We start from the raw sequence: 18,404 nt of genomic DNA, 5'->3' as shown, positions 1-18,404 counted from the left end.
AAAGCACAAATAAGGGTATTTTGAGCCTTGATTAAAATGCTCTAAGGACTTCTCTGCTTTCTTAACATAAAATCCAAACACTTTACCCTGGGCCATGGGCCTATGCCATCTGGTCCCCACTTTCTGTGGTCTCCATGGGCCATGGTCCTATACAATGTGCTCCTACTTCTTACTCCAGGCTTCCTACAGGCCACATATGATCTGCCCTGATCTTTCTCCTCAACTCCATTTATTCTTCCCCTCTCTCAGTATGCTCAATCACACGGGCCTACTTTTGATTTCTTAAAAAGGTCAAGCACATTCTCATTTTAATGATTTTACCATAGCTGTTGCCTCCTATTTTTACAGGGCTAATTCTTTCTTGTCATTGAGGTCTTAGCTTAAATGTCCCTGATGATGTGGCTGCCAATTTACTTTCTATAAAATCATCCTGTTTCACTTTGGTTATAATACCTATCTCACTCTCAGTAATTTCAGGTTCATATTCTGTTTATCATCTACCTCTACTCATCTAGGATGTTCAAGTGTTGTGAGAATAGTCTTTATCTGTCTTGCCTATTACCATGATACTTTTACCCAGAACTGTGCCTGGTGCTGTAGCACTGAATAAATGAATGACCTGATTTACCTTCCCCTGGAGGCCTATGGAGAGAGAGGATATGAAAATATGAAGTCAGTCTATCACCTTGAATCAGAAGTTTCTGCAACTATGTTTAAAATGGTTAAAATAGTAGTTAAAAATGGTTAAAGTTGATTATTCGTGAGAAATCAGTAAATAAAGGCAACATGAAATGCACTTTTTAAAAGGAAATTCATTATATGGCCTTCAGTCGATAAAGCACAGGGCTCACTGCCTGGCTTTTCAGTTTACTTTAGGTTAAGTGAACCATAACTAAGTTGGGAGCTTCATTATATTTGCATAGTTAAAAGCACCGTCACCTCCAGTGTTGTCTTTTAAATAAAAAGCAGCCTTCCCAGACTTAAAATTTACACTGATAGATTCCACGGTCTGGAAATAAGTTGGGCTGAAAATGAGCCAAATTAATCTCTACTTCCTCCTCAGTTACACACAGCAAAAAGGCTTTCAGTAGCCCAAACCAAACTCTTTAGGCATGAATTTCCAGCTTGGAGCTCCACCTACCAGCACCAGTGAGTTCTCTCTTCTCGTTTAAGAATGTAGCCAGGTGGTCTAATCAAAGAAAGAAGGATCTCTGTTGCAGTAAGTTAGGTATGCAGGCTGAGTTTTCCCTAGCTGAAGTGCTTGGGACCAGAAGTGTTTCTATTTTGGAATATTTGCATTATATTTGTTGAGTATCCCAAACCTAAAAATCTTTTTTTTTTTTTAAATTTTTATTTCCATTTGGGGAAGAGGTGGTATTTGGTTACATGAGTAAGTTCTTTAGTGGTGATTTGTGAGATTTTGTTGCACTCATCACCTGAGGAGTATACACAGAACCCAATTTGTAGTCTTTTATCCCTCACCCCTGTCCCACCCTTTCCCCCGAGTCTCTGAAGCCCACTGTATCATTCTTATGCCTTTGCATCCTTATAGCTTAGCTCGCACTTATGAGTGAGAACACACGATGTTTGGTTTTCCATTCCTGAGTTACTTCACTTAGAATAATAGTCTCCAATCTCATCCAGGTTGCTGTGAACGCCATTAATTCATTCCTTATTATGGCTGAATAGTATTCCATCATATATACATACCACAGTTTCTTTATCCACTCGTCAAAACTAAAAATCTGAGATCCAACATGCTCCAATGAGCATTTCCTTTGGATGTGATGTTGGCACTCAAATGTTTTGGATTTTGGAGCATTTCAGATTTTGGATTTTTGGATTTTGAGATGTTCAACCCGTATACGCAGGTTATATTAGTCAGCAAGAAAAGACAGTAAAAGATACTTTGCAATTTGTTCCTGAAATATATGGCATAGACTTGGTCTGACCCAAGTTTAATTGTCATATAGCAGTTATGTATTCAGAAAGGCTAATATTTGGGGGCTGGTCACAGTGCCAAGTATGGCATTCTAAGCTTTGCCTACCTATTTGACGGAATATGGAGGCTCCAGTTTCCATCAATATCTGCCTCACCACAAGCTTCTAGTGTCTCTACTCTCAGCTTGAAGGAGCGATCAACTATAACATAAATCACTGATGCTGTGTACAGCACTTAGAGAGACTTGGGGTCCAGTAATTCCATCACCTGGAGATTTCATAATTTTCCATCACCACCTGAAGATGGAGGTTCTTTTATTGTTGTTTATTGTTAATTATTTTATTTATATGTTAATTATTTATGTTATTGTTATTTTATTGCTTATTGTTATCCATCATGTATTTTATTGTTGCTGCACAATTCAATCCTGCAAAGCTTTTTACACCTTTGCTACCCAAGTGTGGTCCAAAGCCACATTTTTGGCATCACTTGGGAGCTTGTTAGAAATGGATGTTCAGGTCCCTCCCCTGACCTAGTGCATCAGAACTTGCATTCCACTAGCATCTCGGGTGATTCATGTGCACATTAAAGTGGGAAAAGCCCTGCTTTGACCCACCAGGTCTGCCCTGTACCAAGCAGATGGCATAGCTGAATAACAGGCCTCCGAGGTCGCCATATGTTCACAGGCTTGGCTCTGAAGCCTGTCCACATCCCCTTGATTTCTGACCCCATGGGTTGTCTTTCTTTATATGGCTTCACTGCTGATATCTAGCATCTGGCACTGTTCTGATGGTTTTGGCCTATTCTTCCCTCCATTAACAGGATGGTAATTCTTCCCCTGGGTTTACCACCGAGATGAGCATGGGTAGAGGTGAGAAAGCAAGGGAGTTGAGAGAATGTCAGAAAGGTGAGGAAGAGAAATGTTTTTGAAGTATCTCAGGTAAAAATATGTTACAAGAAAACTAAAATATTTTTGGAACCCAAAAGAAAAGCTGTGGTCCCAGAACTCAGGGAGCAGGGCTGCCCCTGAGCCCTCAGCGGCAGTGATTTACAGACACTGACACCAGTGCTGCATCATCCATGAGCTTTAGCTGTCACCTGACTCTGCTGCTGTGTCTCTTAGATCAAATGGAGTCAGACAGAGAATTTGGTTCGGTCTGGCCTATGGAATGCTTCTCTGTGCATTGAGGGGCAGAGGGTGTGCTCAGGTCTGATCTAATCAGCTGTGGTTCAAGATGAATGTACAAGGTGCAAATCCCACTGCTGAGGTTGGAGGTGCGAGACAGGTTCTCTTAGATGAAAATGTTTTTGGAGCGGTTAGCATTTCTAACATGGTAACTTAAGCCACAGTGAAGAAGGTATATGCTGAGTTTTGGGGTAACCCTTATTTCTGTATACCAGCTAACCTGTAATCTTCAGACTTCCTGGCTCATTAGATCATGATGCGTAGTTTAACATGGACTATGATGTGTTTATGATAGTCTTTTGTGTTTATAAAACAGATTTTATCTGCAGTCATTGTGGGTATATAGTTTCTTGAGACAATATCCAGCTAAAGACATCATACATAATACAAATAATCTATATAGGGCCTATGGGAGAGCTTCAAACGTACTTAAATATAATATTAGTTCACTTTAGGTTTAACTCAGAAGACGTAGCTACTCTAGTTCAAACATTTGAAATGAGCATAGTTCTAGATCAGTTTGTTTCGGATGTTTTCGTTAAAGCTTTTGGTTTAGTGAAGAAAAAATAGTATATGGGTTAGGTTCAGAGTTCTGCAAATAAGGATGGTTCATTCCTGTTTTTGTACACAGGATATTTATTCAGTGCAAGTTCTTGAAGCGTATATAGTAACACAAACATACCTTAATTATAATTCTCTAAAAGGAAGTGGAGAAAACTCGAAGTCCTTCTTGTTCTTCCTGTTGCCAGATTGGTTTACAACTGAACTGTCTTGATGAATAGGTTTTGGTGATATTTTAGAACGCTTTCTAGTAATGAAGATCCCAATTTTTCCTTGGTTAGACCATTCCACTAAGTTTTTCTCATGAGACATTCTCCCATATAATTACCTGCAATTCCTCACATGGCAGTTTACTTTCTTAGCCTTGTTTTCAGCAGCATGGGAGAAGAGCTGGTTACTGTCTCGTAACTGTCCACTGAAGAGATGAAGAGTGTCAGCCTTCTCAAGTTCAAGTGAAACAAACACACTTTCAGTTGAGTGTAGACTCCTTAGGTGTCTTTAATTAACTTGTCTTCAGTTAATTGTCTTTGTCACACAGGTGGCCTTAGAAACTGCAGGTATGAGATTTAACTTAACTTGATAGCCACACCTTAGTATAATATCTGGCATTCTTAAGGAAGCTGCTCAACACACATTTAGTAAGTGGAAGGCACGTGAAGTTTTGTCTGTATCAAAAGTCTATCTTTCTACCAAATGAGTTCCCAAGGAGATGGTGACAATTGAGAAAAAGGAATCTAAGATGATGTAAACATTTATTAGCAGTAGTATACATTTTTCCATCTCTGTTAGGTGGATTTGGAGGTAAGCATATTTATGAAATAGAGAAAAACTTGCAGTGAAATAGAATTGTATCGACTCAGAATTAATGAGAATTTGGACAGGGGATTACATTTACATTTGATTACTTATATTAAAAAAGGGGGGAGTCATTTTGAAGCACATTAATAGGACGTAGAGAATTTTAGAGAACATGTTTAACCTGCTTAAGCAAATAAGCAGCCCTGGCTCTTCACATTTTACATGCAAATCTCAAATGATCCTTCTTTATTTCTTGAAGCAATTTTGCCGGGAACTTTACATGAGGAAACATTGTTAATGATGCACATAATAATTCTATGCTTGAAAGTAATAAAATATTCTAATTCAGATTCTAATTCAATGTAGCCTTTTCCAATTGCTTCATTTCCTCAGGCTTTACTATGCTGCTGCTACAGAAAGAAATACTTGGGGACAGTGGGGTAAAAAAACACTTTGGGAAATATAATCTCGTTAATAGAGAATAGTTTCCCAGCTGACCTTCAGGAAGAATAGAATGAGCAAACACATGCAGTAAGCTGGGAAATTTTTATGTAGAGCCAATTTTGATTTATGTGAGTGAATACCATCTTCCTTGAGTATTTACCACATGGTCTCCACATTCTGGAAAAGGGACGATGTCTATGTAGTCTCTTAAAAACTGGCTAGGTTTCCTGAGACAGGAGGGCAGAAGAGTATGCAATAAAACAGGTTTATGCAGGAGGATGCATAGTGAAGCTGACGGAAGTGACATTTGCTGTCAGAACCTTCAGTTGCTTTTCAAAGCTCACCCTTACCTTGCCCTCATTCCTCTAGGAATGCAGTTGCTCTCCTGGCCTGGGCAGTGGCCTCCTGTGGCCAAGGCTGTCTCAGGCTGCAGCACTGGCTCTATTGTGCATGACAGAAGCCCCCTGTGATCACTTTGTCCAGGTGGTAAAACGATTAAGGCTCTGTCACCAGAGGCTTAGTGAAAAGATGTCTCTAAAGGCAATCACGAACCAAACCCTAGCTCTCCAGCACTACACTGGGCAGCTAAGCTCTGACTACAAGGTGTCATCTGTTTAGCAGTTCAGTAACCCTTTACTTTGAGAGCCTGATTAAATTATTACACATCTTATGCATGTATCAAAATATCACATGTTCCCCATAAATATGTACAAATATTATTTATTCAAAAAAAATCTGACTAGCAAGATATCAGACCTATCGGCCTTGAGGGAGTCTTTTAAAAATGCTATTTATAGTGCATAATCAACCTAATCCTATTTGCAAGTACAGTATCATACATAATGAGCCATTTGATTTGTAAATTTTCTAATACCATTAATCTGACAACTTTTGTGCCAGGTCAGAATGCCTGAGAGGCCTGCCTTCATTAATAACATCTTACAGCTGATACTTCTGTGGTTTATTTCACATGTGTGGGCGTGTACAGGAAGGGGATATTCTAGAAGGGAGGGTGTTCTCTGTACCCTTGAGTCAGGCCTTTTGTCTCAGCTTGTCGAAGTCATCAAATGGCACAGGAGTAGGTGTTGAATAGTAAGGTTCTGTTCCTGATTTGGCCCCTCACACTTGTCTGTGTGATCTTGAACCAGTCATGTACCTTCCAAGGGGAACACATGATCCTCTCCTCCAGGAGATCTCCCCAAACCCCCCTAAGTGGGTACCTCTCACCATATCCCCCCAGTTCTCCATGTGCATGCTTCTATCATACAACCAACGGCATTGTATTGCAGCAGTTTTTCCCCCCAGTGTGTTTCCCTTACTGGAATGCAAGCTCCATAAGGGGAATGCAAACTCAGTAAGGGGAGGGTCTGGATGCTATTCACCTTCAACTGCCAGAACCTAGCAAGTAATGGCACACAATAGGAAATCAACACATTTGATCATCAGAATTGAACTAAGTTGTCTTCAAGTTAGAAAAGCCAGTGATTCTAAGTTAGGCAGTATTCAGGGAGAAGTAAAATGGGAATGTTCAGATAACATTCGCTGGTGAATCTGATCATAAACTGTGACCGATACTGTTGAAACTAATTATTCTTATCCTTGACTACATATTAGAATTGTCTAAGGAACTTAACAAGAAATAAATAAAAACAGTGCTCCTTCCCTGCCCCCTCCAGCAAGATTCTGACTTAATTGGTTACTGTTCCCACCCTTTTCTACAACATGGGGTCATAATTAACCCCCTCTTCCCAAGTGATTCTGTGTGCAGCCAGGGATGAAGATCACTGGTCTAAACCTTACTCAAAGTCAGTATCAAGCTATTACTAGTTATTAGAGTTTTCAAACTTCATACATAAAGCATCAAACATGTAATTCATGCTCATTATATTAAAAAACTTAGAAAAATACATATAAGCAGAAGAAAGTGATAAAAATATCTTTAATTATACTATAGAGAGCTCCTTTTTACATTTTGCTACATATACATTTTTTCTCTAAGAAAAACACAGATTCTGTTTTGTAACTTACTTTTTTCCCACTCAGCAGTGTATTGTAAACATCTTTCTATGTCAATAAAAGCATTTCTTCACCACTGTTGATTAAGTTTTAATGGACAGAACAATAGTGTGGTGCTTCTTTCAACCTGTTTCTTTGCAGGCCTACATAGGGCATCCTCTTATGCATGTTTAGAATTTAGATTTGCTGCAGAAATAGTGTTGTTTTCCTTAACATCTCAAACAATCATTTCTCACACAATGCATCTAATAAGGAATATTTTCTACTTTTGGGGTATCTATTCCATTTCAGATACAACTAGAGATCTGAGGATAAAAGATCAGGCCAGACTGGATTTCTATGGTAGTATTGATGCTAACCAGCCTACTCTTTGACAGAAAGTTTTTTTGGGAAACTTTTTATGTTTTGAATCCTGTACATAGGATAGATAAAATCATGATACTCAGGTTACAAATGGTAGTAATTTTAATGTTTTTATAAAATTATTTTATGTGTAAAAATGATATAATTGGGTAAACAAATACTAAATAAACTTTGTGTTTAACCTAAATCGTAACCTAGAAACAGAATACCAACAAAGTTGTAAAGAATAAAAAAATTAAGAAAATAAAGTAATTTTTAAAAAATCACTAAAGATATCTGTGGGGATTGTCTGGTTATCCAATTATCTCCTGAATCTCCCCAAGATTCTGAGTTGAGACACTTTTCTTTCTCCCATGCAACTCCCCACCCCATCCCCAAAACAAAAATTCTGGGAACTCTGGAAACCATCTGCAACACTGAGGCACTATCACTAATACTAAACACTTGTGGCTCACACCTGTAATCCCAGGACTTTAGGAGGCCGAGGCAGACAGATCACTTGAGGTCAGGAGTTCGAGACCAGCCTGGCCAACGTGGCGCTTTAGCCAGGTGTGGTGGCGCACACCTGTAATCCCAGCTACGAGGAGGCTGAGGCAAGAGAATCACTTGAACCTGGGAGGCAGGGGCTGCAGTGACCCGAGATCATGCCACTGCACTCCAGCCTGGGCGCTGGAGGGAGACTCCATCTCAAAGAAAAAAAATAAAATAACATAAACACTAATGCAGAGGGTACTTCATCTCTTCTCTCCCAGGCTTGCCCTTTGTTCCCCTGGAGAATGTGAGTGGACTTACCAGACTTGTCCGGTGGGGTGCTCTGTGTTTCAATATTTGTGTATCCCTTTCTTACCATTTTGAATTAATTCCTGAAAATTCTGCCACTAAGTGAAAGCTGTTACATGAAAAATTATTTTTAATGGGGAAAATTATGATTAATTTCATCCCAATCCAATATATCTAACCAATTTTTACAGGTGAAAAGAAAACATTTCAATTGAATGATAAAGATAAATATATATGAGCAATGTACAACAGTTTGAAAATAAGTAAATGTAATGTGTGGATGAAAAGTGAGAAAGGTTTATGATACTCACCAAGGGAGGAAGAGAAGCTTGATCACAGGTGGTGGTGGATAGAGAGAGTGTCAGGTGTAAGAGGTGGGGAAAAATCAAGTGACCAATTTAGGCAGAGTGTCTGGGCTCATCAGCACACTCAAACTGCACTTAATAAGATTAAAGCACAGGCAAACATTAGGGCAACACAAAGGTGAGAACCTTTGAAAACAGGTAGAAATCGTGCATGGGCACCAGACTGAAGAGCCGTAGAATCTGCTGCATCCTCACCCCCATTAGTTGGTGTGTGCAAGAGTAAAATATCTGGCATTCATCCAAACATGGGGCAGGATTCAAACTTGTTCCATATGATATTTGCTATCTAGAAACTGTGATATTGTGTAAATTGATTCATATGTGTTTTAACTGGAACTGTAATGTTGAAATAGTACTTCTCATGATGTGTTTACTTGTGTGCTTTTGAATAAAAAATCATGACACACACAGACAGAAACATACACACAGAGACACATATATACATATACAGACACATACACACATACACATATACATGCAGACATACATACAGACACATACACACAGACAGACACAGATGGACATAGACACAGTACACACATAGACACACACATAGACACATATATGCAGATGGACACACACACACACACATACACCCTGCATAGTCTATTGCCTGGAATCTGGTTTAACTTTCCAGAAGTCATTATGGTGAATTATCATTAACCGAAAGGCTCTCTGTCAGGTAAGTCTATACAAATATGCCGTAGTCAGAGACATGGTTTTGGTATTTTAGGAAAAGGTAATGTGAGTCTCGATGTTTCATTTGTGTGCGTCATTTCATTCATCTGGATAAAGTACAGGATTTTTCATAATGAGCCTGCTTTTTAATTTTTCTAATTTTCATTTCCATTAAAGAGACAGTTTACCGGTAGTTCAAAGATTTGTGTGAGTACAAGATGGATTTACGATAATTGTGGAATGTATAATGAATACACAAAAAGGTTTTAGGAAAGCACACAGCAGTGATCACATTTTTCGAGAACAGTTGTTGAGTCTTACTGGTGGCAATGATCATTCACTTTTTCAGCCAGTCGAATCTCTTGTTGCTGTGTTAATAGCTCAGTCATATTTGCAGTCATTTACATGTTTTCAGGCATTAGGCATTCCATTTGGTTAGAGCATGAGAAATTTTTGACATTAGGAAATAAAAATGCCTTAAATATTATTTGTTAATTGTTTGACATTGGCTGTTAAATTATCAGAGCAGCACCTATAGTAAGGGAATAAAGGATGAAGCTGAATGCTAAAAACGATGCTTACCCTTTCATAAGACTAAACTACATTTTTTAAGCAAAGGATAAAGCCCGAGTCTTTTCATTCTATAGGTGACATTACTATATAGTTAAGCATCTTAACCAAGTCAGAAACAGAACAAAACGGCCAGGAGTAATTTTAATTTTGCCATCTAATGTATGAGAGGTAGGAAATACTATGTCTCAATTTTTTAAAAATGAAAACAAAACACTAGACAGGCTCTAAAATAAAACACTCTTTTCACAGTTCTTCAAGCAACGTACCAACCTCCTACCAATTCAAACTACAGTTCTAAGGGGGAAAGAGGCCTCTAGTAATTTCGGGGTTGTGGGGGAAAGGCATGGGGCTTAGTGAACGGAACATAATGAAAGTCTTGTCTTGCTACTCTGCATTTTTACCTTGAATTTATTAGGTGTATGCTTTCTCTTTCTGTAATACATTATGCACTCCCTCTAGTGTCAGAATTTGTATATGATCCGAAACCAAGTTTGATAAAGTGCTGCTATAAACATTAGAGTAAGGTTCAGGCTTCTAATTGTGCCATATTTCAAAGATATTAAAGGCCACCTAATAACATGAAGAACAGCCCTGCATGAAGTCACCCTGGCTAAGAAAAGAACGCATATTTTAACCTGTGTTATGAAGAGTTTCATGCGCGTCCGTGTGAAACCACCAAACAGGCTTTGTGTGAGCAACATGGCTGTTTATTTCACCTGGGTGCAGGCGGGCTGAGTCCGAAAAGAGAGTCAGGGAAGGCAGATAAGGGTGGGCCCTTTTATAGGATTTGGGTAAGTAAAGGAAAATTACAGTCAAAGGGGGTTTGTTCTCTGGTGGGCAGGAGTGGGGGTCACAAGGTGCTCAGTGGGGGTGCTTTTTGAGCCAGGATGAGCCAGGAAAAGGACTTTCACAAGGTAATGTCATCACTTAAGGCAAGGACTGGCCATTTATACTTCTTTTGTGGTGGACTGTCATCAGTTAAGGTGGGGCAGGGCATATTCACTTCTTTTGTGATTCTTCAGTTACTTCAGGCCATCTGGGCGTATACGTGCAAGTCACAGGGGATGCGATGACTTGGCTTGGGCTCAGAGGCCTGACATTCCTGCTTTCTTATATTAATAAGCAAAATAAAACAAAATAGTGTTGAAGTGTTGGGGCGGCGAAAATTTTTGGGGGGTGGTATGGAGAGAGAATGGGCGATGTTTCTCAGGGCTGCTTAAAGCGGGATTAGGGGCGGCGTGGGAACCTAGAGTGGGAGAGATTAAGCTGAAGGCAGATCTTGTGGTAAGGGGTGATATTGTGGGGATGTTAGAAGAAACATTTGTTGTATAGAATGATTGGTGATGGCCTGGATACGGTTTTGGATGAATTGAGAAACTAAATGGAATAACAAAAGGAGAAAAACAGGTGTAAAAGGTCTAAGAATTGGGACGACTCAGGATATCTGATTAGAGAATGCCTAAGGAGATTCAGCATAGTCCTGCCAGCAAAGATTATTTCTTTACTTCAAGAGTTAAGAGTGGCAGTTTGGGGATAGCACCAGGAGATATCAGCTGTGATGGCTTGGAAAAACAGTGTAAACCGGCAGTGTAAACAAGAGCAGGGCATGTATGAGTAGTTGAGAATGGTGGGTGAATAGGAGTATGACTAGACAGAAGATAGTAGGGATGACAAGTTTTTTTGGGGCACAGTCCAAGTTGGTCTGGTGTCTGGAATGAGACTGGGGCCTAATAAAAATGAGCGTCTATACAGGAGCTTAAATGGGCTGTACCCTGTAGCATTCCGAGGACAGGCCTGAATTCTGAGAAGGGAAAGTGGTAAAAGTATTGTCCAGTCCTTTTTAAGTTGGTGGCTGAGCTTGGTGAGGTGTGTTTTTAAAAGACCTTTAGTCCATTCTACTTTTCTTGAAGACGGAGGACCGTAAGGGATATAAAGGTTTCACTGAAACCTACTAAGAGCCTGAAAAACTGCTTGGCTGATTTGACTAATAAAGGCTCGTCTGTTATCAGACTGTAGGAATTATGTCTGACAGAAGGGAAGAAATGACTGCGGTGGCCTTCTCAGACCCTGTAGGAAAGGCCTCTACCTATCCAGTGAAAGTATCTACCTAGACTAAGAGGTATTTTAGTTATCTGACTCAGGGCATGTTGAGTAAAACTAATTTGCCAGTCCTGGGTGGGGCAAATCCTCCAGCTTGATGTGTAGGGAAGGGAGGGGGCCTGAATAATCCCTGAGGAGTAGTAGAATAGCAGATGGAACACTGAGAAGTTATTTCCTTGAGGATAGATTTCCACGATGGAAAGGAAATGAGAGGTTCTAAGAGGCGGGCTAGTGGCTTGTACTATAGCATAACCTACCTTTGCTGGTGTGTGGTGATTAGGCCTGGTGGAACTGCCATCAATAAATCAAGAGTGATCAGGGTGAGGAACAGGAAAGAAGGAAATGTGGGGAAATGGGGTGAATGTCAGGTGGATCAGAGAGATACAGTCATGGGGGTCAGGTGTGGTATCAGGAATAATGTGGGAGGCCGGATTGAAGTCTGGGACAGAAACAATGGTAATTGTGGGACTTAAAGAGTGAGTACAGCTGAAGGAGCTGGGGAGCAGAAAGTATATGCGTCAGGTATGAGGAAGAAAATAGATTTTGGAAGTTATGAGAACTGTAGAGAGTAAGTTGAGCATAGTTTGTGATTTTGAGGGCCTCTAAAAATATTAAAGCAGCGGCAGCCACTGCACGCAGACATGAGGGCTAGGCTAAAACAGTAAGGTCAAGTTGTTTGGACAGAAAGGCTACAGGGTGTGGTCCTGGCTCTTGTGTAAGAATTCTGACCGCGCTAACCATGCCTAGGAAGGAAAGGAGTTGTTTTGTAGAAGGTGCTAGGGTTTGAGAGATCAGTCGGACACGATTGGCAGGGAGAGCACGTGTGTTTTTGTGAGAATTATGCAGAGATAGGTAACAGATGAGGAAGAAATTTGGGCTTGACTGAAGTAATGGGGGCTGTCTGTGAAGCCTTGCGGCAGTACAGCCTAGGTAATTTGCTGAGCTTGATGGGTGTCAGAGTCAGTCCAAGTGAAAGCGAAGAGAGGCTGGGATGAAGGGTGCAAAGGAATAGTAAAGAAAGCATATTTGAGATCTAGAACAGGATAATGGGTTGTAGAGGCAGGTATTGAGGATAGGAGAGTATATGGGTTTGGCACCACAGGTGGATAGGCAAAACAAGTTGGTTGATTGATAAGGCGCAGATCCTGAACTAACTTGTAAGGCTTGTCTGGTTTTAGGACAGGTAAAATGAGGGAATTGTAAGGAGAGTTTATAGGCTTTAAAAGGCCATGCTGTAACAGGTGAGTGATAACAGGCTTTAATCTTTTTAAAGCGTGCTGCGGGATGGGATATTGGCGTTAAGTGGGGTAAGGGTGATTAGGTTTTAATGAGATGGTAAGGGGTGCATGATCGGTCGCCAAGGAGGGAGTAGAGGTATCTTATACTTGTGGGTCAAGGTGGAGGGATACAAGAGGAGGAAGCAAAGGAGGCTTTGGATTGGGAAGAAGGGCGGCAATGAGATACAGCTGTAATCCAGGAATAGTCAGGGAAGCAGATAATTTAGTTAAAGTGTCTCAGCCTAATAAGGGAACTGGGCAGGTGGGGATAATTAAAAAGGAGTGCTTAAAAGAGTATTGTCTAAGTTGGCACCAGAGTTGGGGAGTTTTAAGAGGTTTAGAAGCCTGGCCGTCAATACCTACAACAGTTATGGAGGCAAGGGAAACAGGCCCTTGAAAAGAAGGTAATGTGGAGTGGGTGCCTCCGTATTGATTAAGAAGGGGATGGAGTTACCCTCCACTGTGAGAGTTACTCGAAGCTCGGCATCTGTGATGGTCTACGGGGCTTCCGAGACAATTGGGCAGTGTCAGTCTTCAGCCGCTAAGCCGAGAAGGAGTCAGTCAGAGAGCCTTGGGCCAGCGTTCCAGGGGCTCTGGGAGTGGCTGCCAGGTGAGTTGAACAGTCCGATTTCCAGTGGGGTCCCGCACAGATGGGACACGGCTTAGGAGGAATCCTGGGCTGCAGGCATTCCTTGGCCTGGTGGTCAGATTTCTGGCACTTGTAGCAAGCTCCTGGGGGAGGAGGTTCTGGAGGAAGGCCTGGCTGCTGTGGTTCAGGCGTTTGGAAGTTCTTGTGTGCTGGAGATGTGGCTGGGGTTTGTCTCACAGTGGAGGCAAGGAATTGCAACTTTTTTCTATTATTGTACACCTTAAAGGTGAGGTTAATTAAGTCCTGTTGTGGGGCTTGAGGGCCAGATTCCAATTTTTGGAGTTTTATTTAATGTCGGGAGCAGATTGGGTAATAAAATGTATTTTGAGAATAACACGGCCTTTTGACATTTTAGGGTCTAGGGCTGTAAAGTGTCTCAGGGTTGCTGCCAAACAAATCATGAACTGGGCTGGATTTTTATATTTGATGAAAAAGAGCCTAAACGCTATCTGATTTGGGATAAAGAAAAAGGAGCATTAACCTTGACTATGCCTTTAGCTCCAGCAACCTTTTTAAGAGTAAATTGCTGGGCAGGTGGGGAGGGCTAGTCACAGAACAAAACTGTAAACCGGACCAGGTGTGAGGAGGGGAGGTGATAAAAAGATTATAGGGTGGAGGAGCAGAGGCTGAGGAAGAATTGGGACCTAGCTCAGCCTGGCGAGGAGCAGCCTGGGGAGGAAGGGAGAGGTCAGATGGGTCTGTAGAAAAGGAAGATTAGAAAGACTCAGTGACGCTTGGGGTTGGTACTAAGGGGACAGGCGGGAGGGAAGGAAGGAAGATTTGGGATGAGTTGCACTGGGCACAGAGACTAGGAAGGGACTGATATGTAAAAGAATGCCTGGACGTCAGGCACCTCAGACCGTTTGCCTATTTTACAACAAGAGTTATTTAGATCTTGCAGGATGGAAAAATTCAAAGTGCCATTTTCTGGCTATTTGGAACTACTGTCGAGTTTGTATTGGCGTCAAGCGGCAATGCAGAAGAAAATAAGGCATTTAGGTTTTAGGTCAGGTGTGAGTTGAAGAGGTTTTAAGTTTTTGAGAACACAGGCCAAGGGAGTAGAAGGAGGAATGGAGGGTGGAAGTTTGCCCATAGTGAAGGAAGCAAGCCTAGAGAAAAGAGAGAGTAGAGAAACGGAGGAAAGGGGTTCGGGGGTTCTTACCTTCCAGAAAAGTGGGAAAAGGGGTTGGGGCACAGAGATAAGAGGTCGGGGCGTGGAAATAAGGGATGGGGCACAGAAATAAGAGGTTGGGGCGTGGAAATAAGGGATTGGGGCGCAGAGATACGAGGTTGGGGCTCGGAAATAAGGGATTGGGGTGCAGAGATAAGAGGTTGGGGTGTGGAAATAAGGGATTGGGGGTTCTTGCCCCGTAGAAAAGCGGGACTTGCCGCTAAGGGTGAAGGAGAAGGGGTTGAGGGGTACTTGCCCCTCTCCCAGAAAAGCAGAGAAGGGGTAGAGACAAGGAGAGAAGGGGTTGGAGTACTTGCCCTGTCCCCAGAAAAGCAGGGAAGGGGTAGAGACAAGGAGAGAAGGGGTTGGGGTACTTGGCCCTTCCCCAGAAAAGCGGGACTTGCCGCTAATGGTGAAGGATCAAGGCAGGCGTCCCTGCGTGGTCTGACACCCTTGAAACGTGGGTGTATAATCAGACAGTGTCCCTGCAATGATTAAACACCGAGGGAAGGCTGCCTTCCCAGTCCGTGACCCGCGCCGGAGTTTTGGGTCCACGGATAAAACGTGTCTCCTTTGTCTCTACCAGAAAATGAAAGGAATTGAAATTAAGAGAAGGGAGAGATTGAAGTGTAGCGCCAAGATTGAAAGGAGAAAGAGGTTGAGGGATAGTGAGAGAAGTTGGAGAAGAGAGTAAAAAGAGGCCGCTTACCGGATTTGAAATTGGTGAGATGTTTCTTGGGCTGGTCAGTCTGAGGACCTGAGGTCATAGGTGGATCTTTCTCACAGAGCAAAGAGCAGGAGGACAGGATTGATCTCCCAAGGGAGGTCCCCCGATCTGAGTCACGGCACCAAATTTCATGCACGTCCGTGTGAACAGACCACCAAACAGGCTTTGTGTGAGCAACATGGCTGTTTATTTCACCTGGGTGCAGGTGGGCTGAGTCAGGGAAGGCAGATAAGGGTGGGGCCGTTTTATAGGATTTGGGTAAGTAAAGGAAAATTACAGTCAAAGGGGGTTTGTTCTCTGGCGGGCAGGAGTGGGGGGGTCACAAGGTGCTCAGTGGGGGTGCTTTTTGAGCCAAGATGAGTGAGGAAAAGGACTTTCACAAGGTAATGTCATCACTTAAGGCAAGGACCGGCCATTTACACTTCTTTTGTGGTGGAATGTCATCAGTTAAGGTGGGGCAGGGCATATTCACTTCTTTTGTGATTCTTCAGTTACTTCAGGCCATCTGGGCGTATACGTGCAAGTCACAGGGGATGCGATGGCTTGGCTTGGGCTCAGAGGCCTGACAAAGAGACCTCTTCCAAGCTTTTTACCCCCTCCTCAAAGTGACCTATAAATTAACTTAGAGCTTTATTAAAGCTTTAAATTCCTTTAGTAATCTTAAGTATTTATTAAATTCTGTAACAACAACCAAAAAAAGAACACTGCATATAAACAAAAACACCCCACCTGAGATAAAAGAAAACTGCAGCTAGAAAGCATAAAGCCCGTGGGAACATCATGAAATGTGTTATTGTCAAGTTTTTGCAAAGTTTATTAACTATTTTTTTGCTTTTTCTCGGAAATAGAAGTTAACATGGCTGTTGTGTGTCTGTGTAAAGCATATCACATAAACTCTCTTCCCTAACACAACTCTCTTGTTGTTTGGGTTCCTTTTGCTTTCCTACCCAACCCACAGGCCTGAAGGAAAGCCGACACCACTCCCAGCTGCAGGGGTGGCCCTGGGTGACCTGTGGGTAATCCCATCCTCCTTCCCAGTGAAGGCTCAATAATAGGCTTGTGACCCAATTCTGGCCAATGAGAAGCATCAAAGAAAGTTCTCAGTCTTCTGGGCAAAGTTCCAGAAGTGACACTTTTCTTTTAGATACTGACAGGTACTGATGTGAGGCCTGGAACTGCTGCAGCCATCGTGTTACCCAATGTGAGGATAAGGCTGACACTGTGTGGGAGGTTTGAGGCAAGAAAGTCACAGGGCGATGCAGCAGAAGCCCCTAGACAAATTGATTGGAAACCCAACCTGCTGCTGGGCCTTTAGGCATGGGAACCAATATGTACAGTATTGTTTGTCAGTTTTATTTGGGATTTGTGTTACTTGTTGACAAAATTATCTCCAACCTTACAACTCTTGTCATAGTTAATTAAACAACCTTCTTACATTGAAAACCCAATAACATATAACCCAGTTTTACATCCACTTCCATGCCAATTCACACAAAAAACACAATATACAATAGTTAATGAGGATTGTATTTATGTATTATTGCAGAACAAGTTACCCCAAAACATAGTGACTTAAAATAATAGTAAACATTTATTAGCTCTCAGAGTTTCTGTGAGTCCGGGATTTGGGAGCAGCTTGGCTTGGTGGTTGCAGTCAAGATGTTAGCTAGGGCTGCAGGCATCTGAAGGCTTGACTGGGGCTTGAGGATCTGCTTCCAAGATGGCTCACAGATATGACTGGCAAGTTGGTGCTGGATGTTGGTGGGAGGCCTCAGTTGCTTCCCTCATGAGCCTCTCCATATGCTGTTTGAAGGCCCTTAGGATGTGACATCTACATGGCTTCCCATAGTCAATTCCCATGACCCCTAAAGTTAGTGATCCACCCAAGAAAGTAAGAGCCAGGTGGAAGCTACTGTCACTATGATCCAGCTTCAGATGTTATCATAGCATCATTTCTACAACATTCTATTCATTAGAAGCAAATCACTGAGTTCCGCTCATATTCAAGAGGAGGAGAATAAGCTCTACCTTTTTTTTTTTCTAAATTAATAAACTTCATTTTTAGGAGCAATTTTAAGTATGACAAAACTGAGTGTTCAGATAGTTCCCATATAGCCCCTGTTCCACACACGTATAACCTCCCCTACTATTGGCATCTTGCACCACATCGGTACATTTCTTACAACTGATGAACATGTGTTGGAACATCACCCAGAGGCCATCGTTTACATTAGGGTTCACTTTTGGTATTGTACCTTTTATGGGCTTTTTTTTTTTTTTTTTTTTTTTTTTTTTTTTTGAGACAGGGTCTCACTCTGCCACCCAGGCCGGAGTGCAGTGGTGCAATTACAGCTCGCTGCAGCCTTGACTTTCTGGGCTCAGGTGATCCTCCCAACTCAGCTTCCCAAGTAGCTGGGACCACAGGCACACACCACCATGCCTGGCTACTTTTTAATTTTTTTGTATAGACAGGGTTTTGCCATGTTGCCCAGGCTGGTTTTGAACTCCTGGGATCAAGTGATGCTCCAGCCTTGGTCTCGGATTACAGGCATGAGCCACTGTACCTAACCCATTTTATGGGTTGACAAATTCACAATTCACCATTGTTACTCCAAAGCACAGGGGCTTAAAATAAATAATAAGCTCCACTATGTTTTGGAGTAACAATGGTAAATAGTTCCATTGCCCTAAAAATCCTCTGTTCTCTGCCTATTTACTCCTCCCCGTCTCCTAATCCCTGGCAGCCACTGATCTTTCACTTTCTCCAAGTTTTG

At 41.9% G+C, this 18,404-nt stretch overlaps 1 long non-coding RNA gene across 4 annotated transcripts in view; it reads left to right on the top strand.

Moving 5' to 3' along the window:
* Positions 1-18,404, top strand: part of LOC129398405 (uncharacterized) — a 271,713-nt gene that overhangs the window by 30,861 nt on the left and 222,448 nt on the right. The window contains exon 1 of one of the 4 annotated variants that reach the window (XR_008626160.2): positions 9,052-9,137. The exons of the other annotated variants lie outside the window; for them this stretch is intronic. This is a non-coding gene — a long non-coding RNA (uncharacterized LOC129398405). Of the gene's footprint in view, positions 1-9,051; positions 9,138-18,404 lie in introns of those variants that run through there. 4 annotated transcript variants of the gene reach the window in all.

The sequence above is a fragment of the Pan paniscus genome, chromosome 6, assembly GCF_029289425.2.
Source record: "Pan paniscus chromosome 6, NHGRI_mPanPan1-v2.0_pri, whole genome shotgun sequence".
NCBI classification, from domain to species: domain Eukaryota; kingdom Metazoa; phylum Chordata; class Mammalia; order Primates; family Hominidae; genus Pan; species Pan paniscus.
Note: the sequence above shows the minus strand (reverse complement) of the source record. Positions and strands in the feature narration are given on the sequence as shown.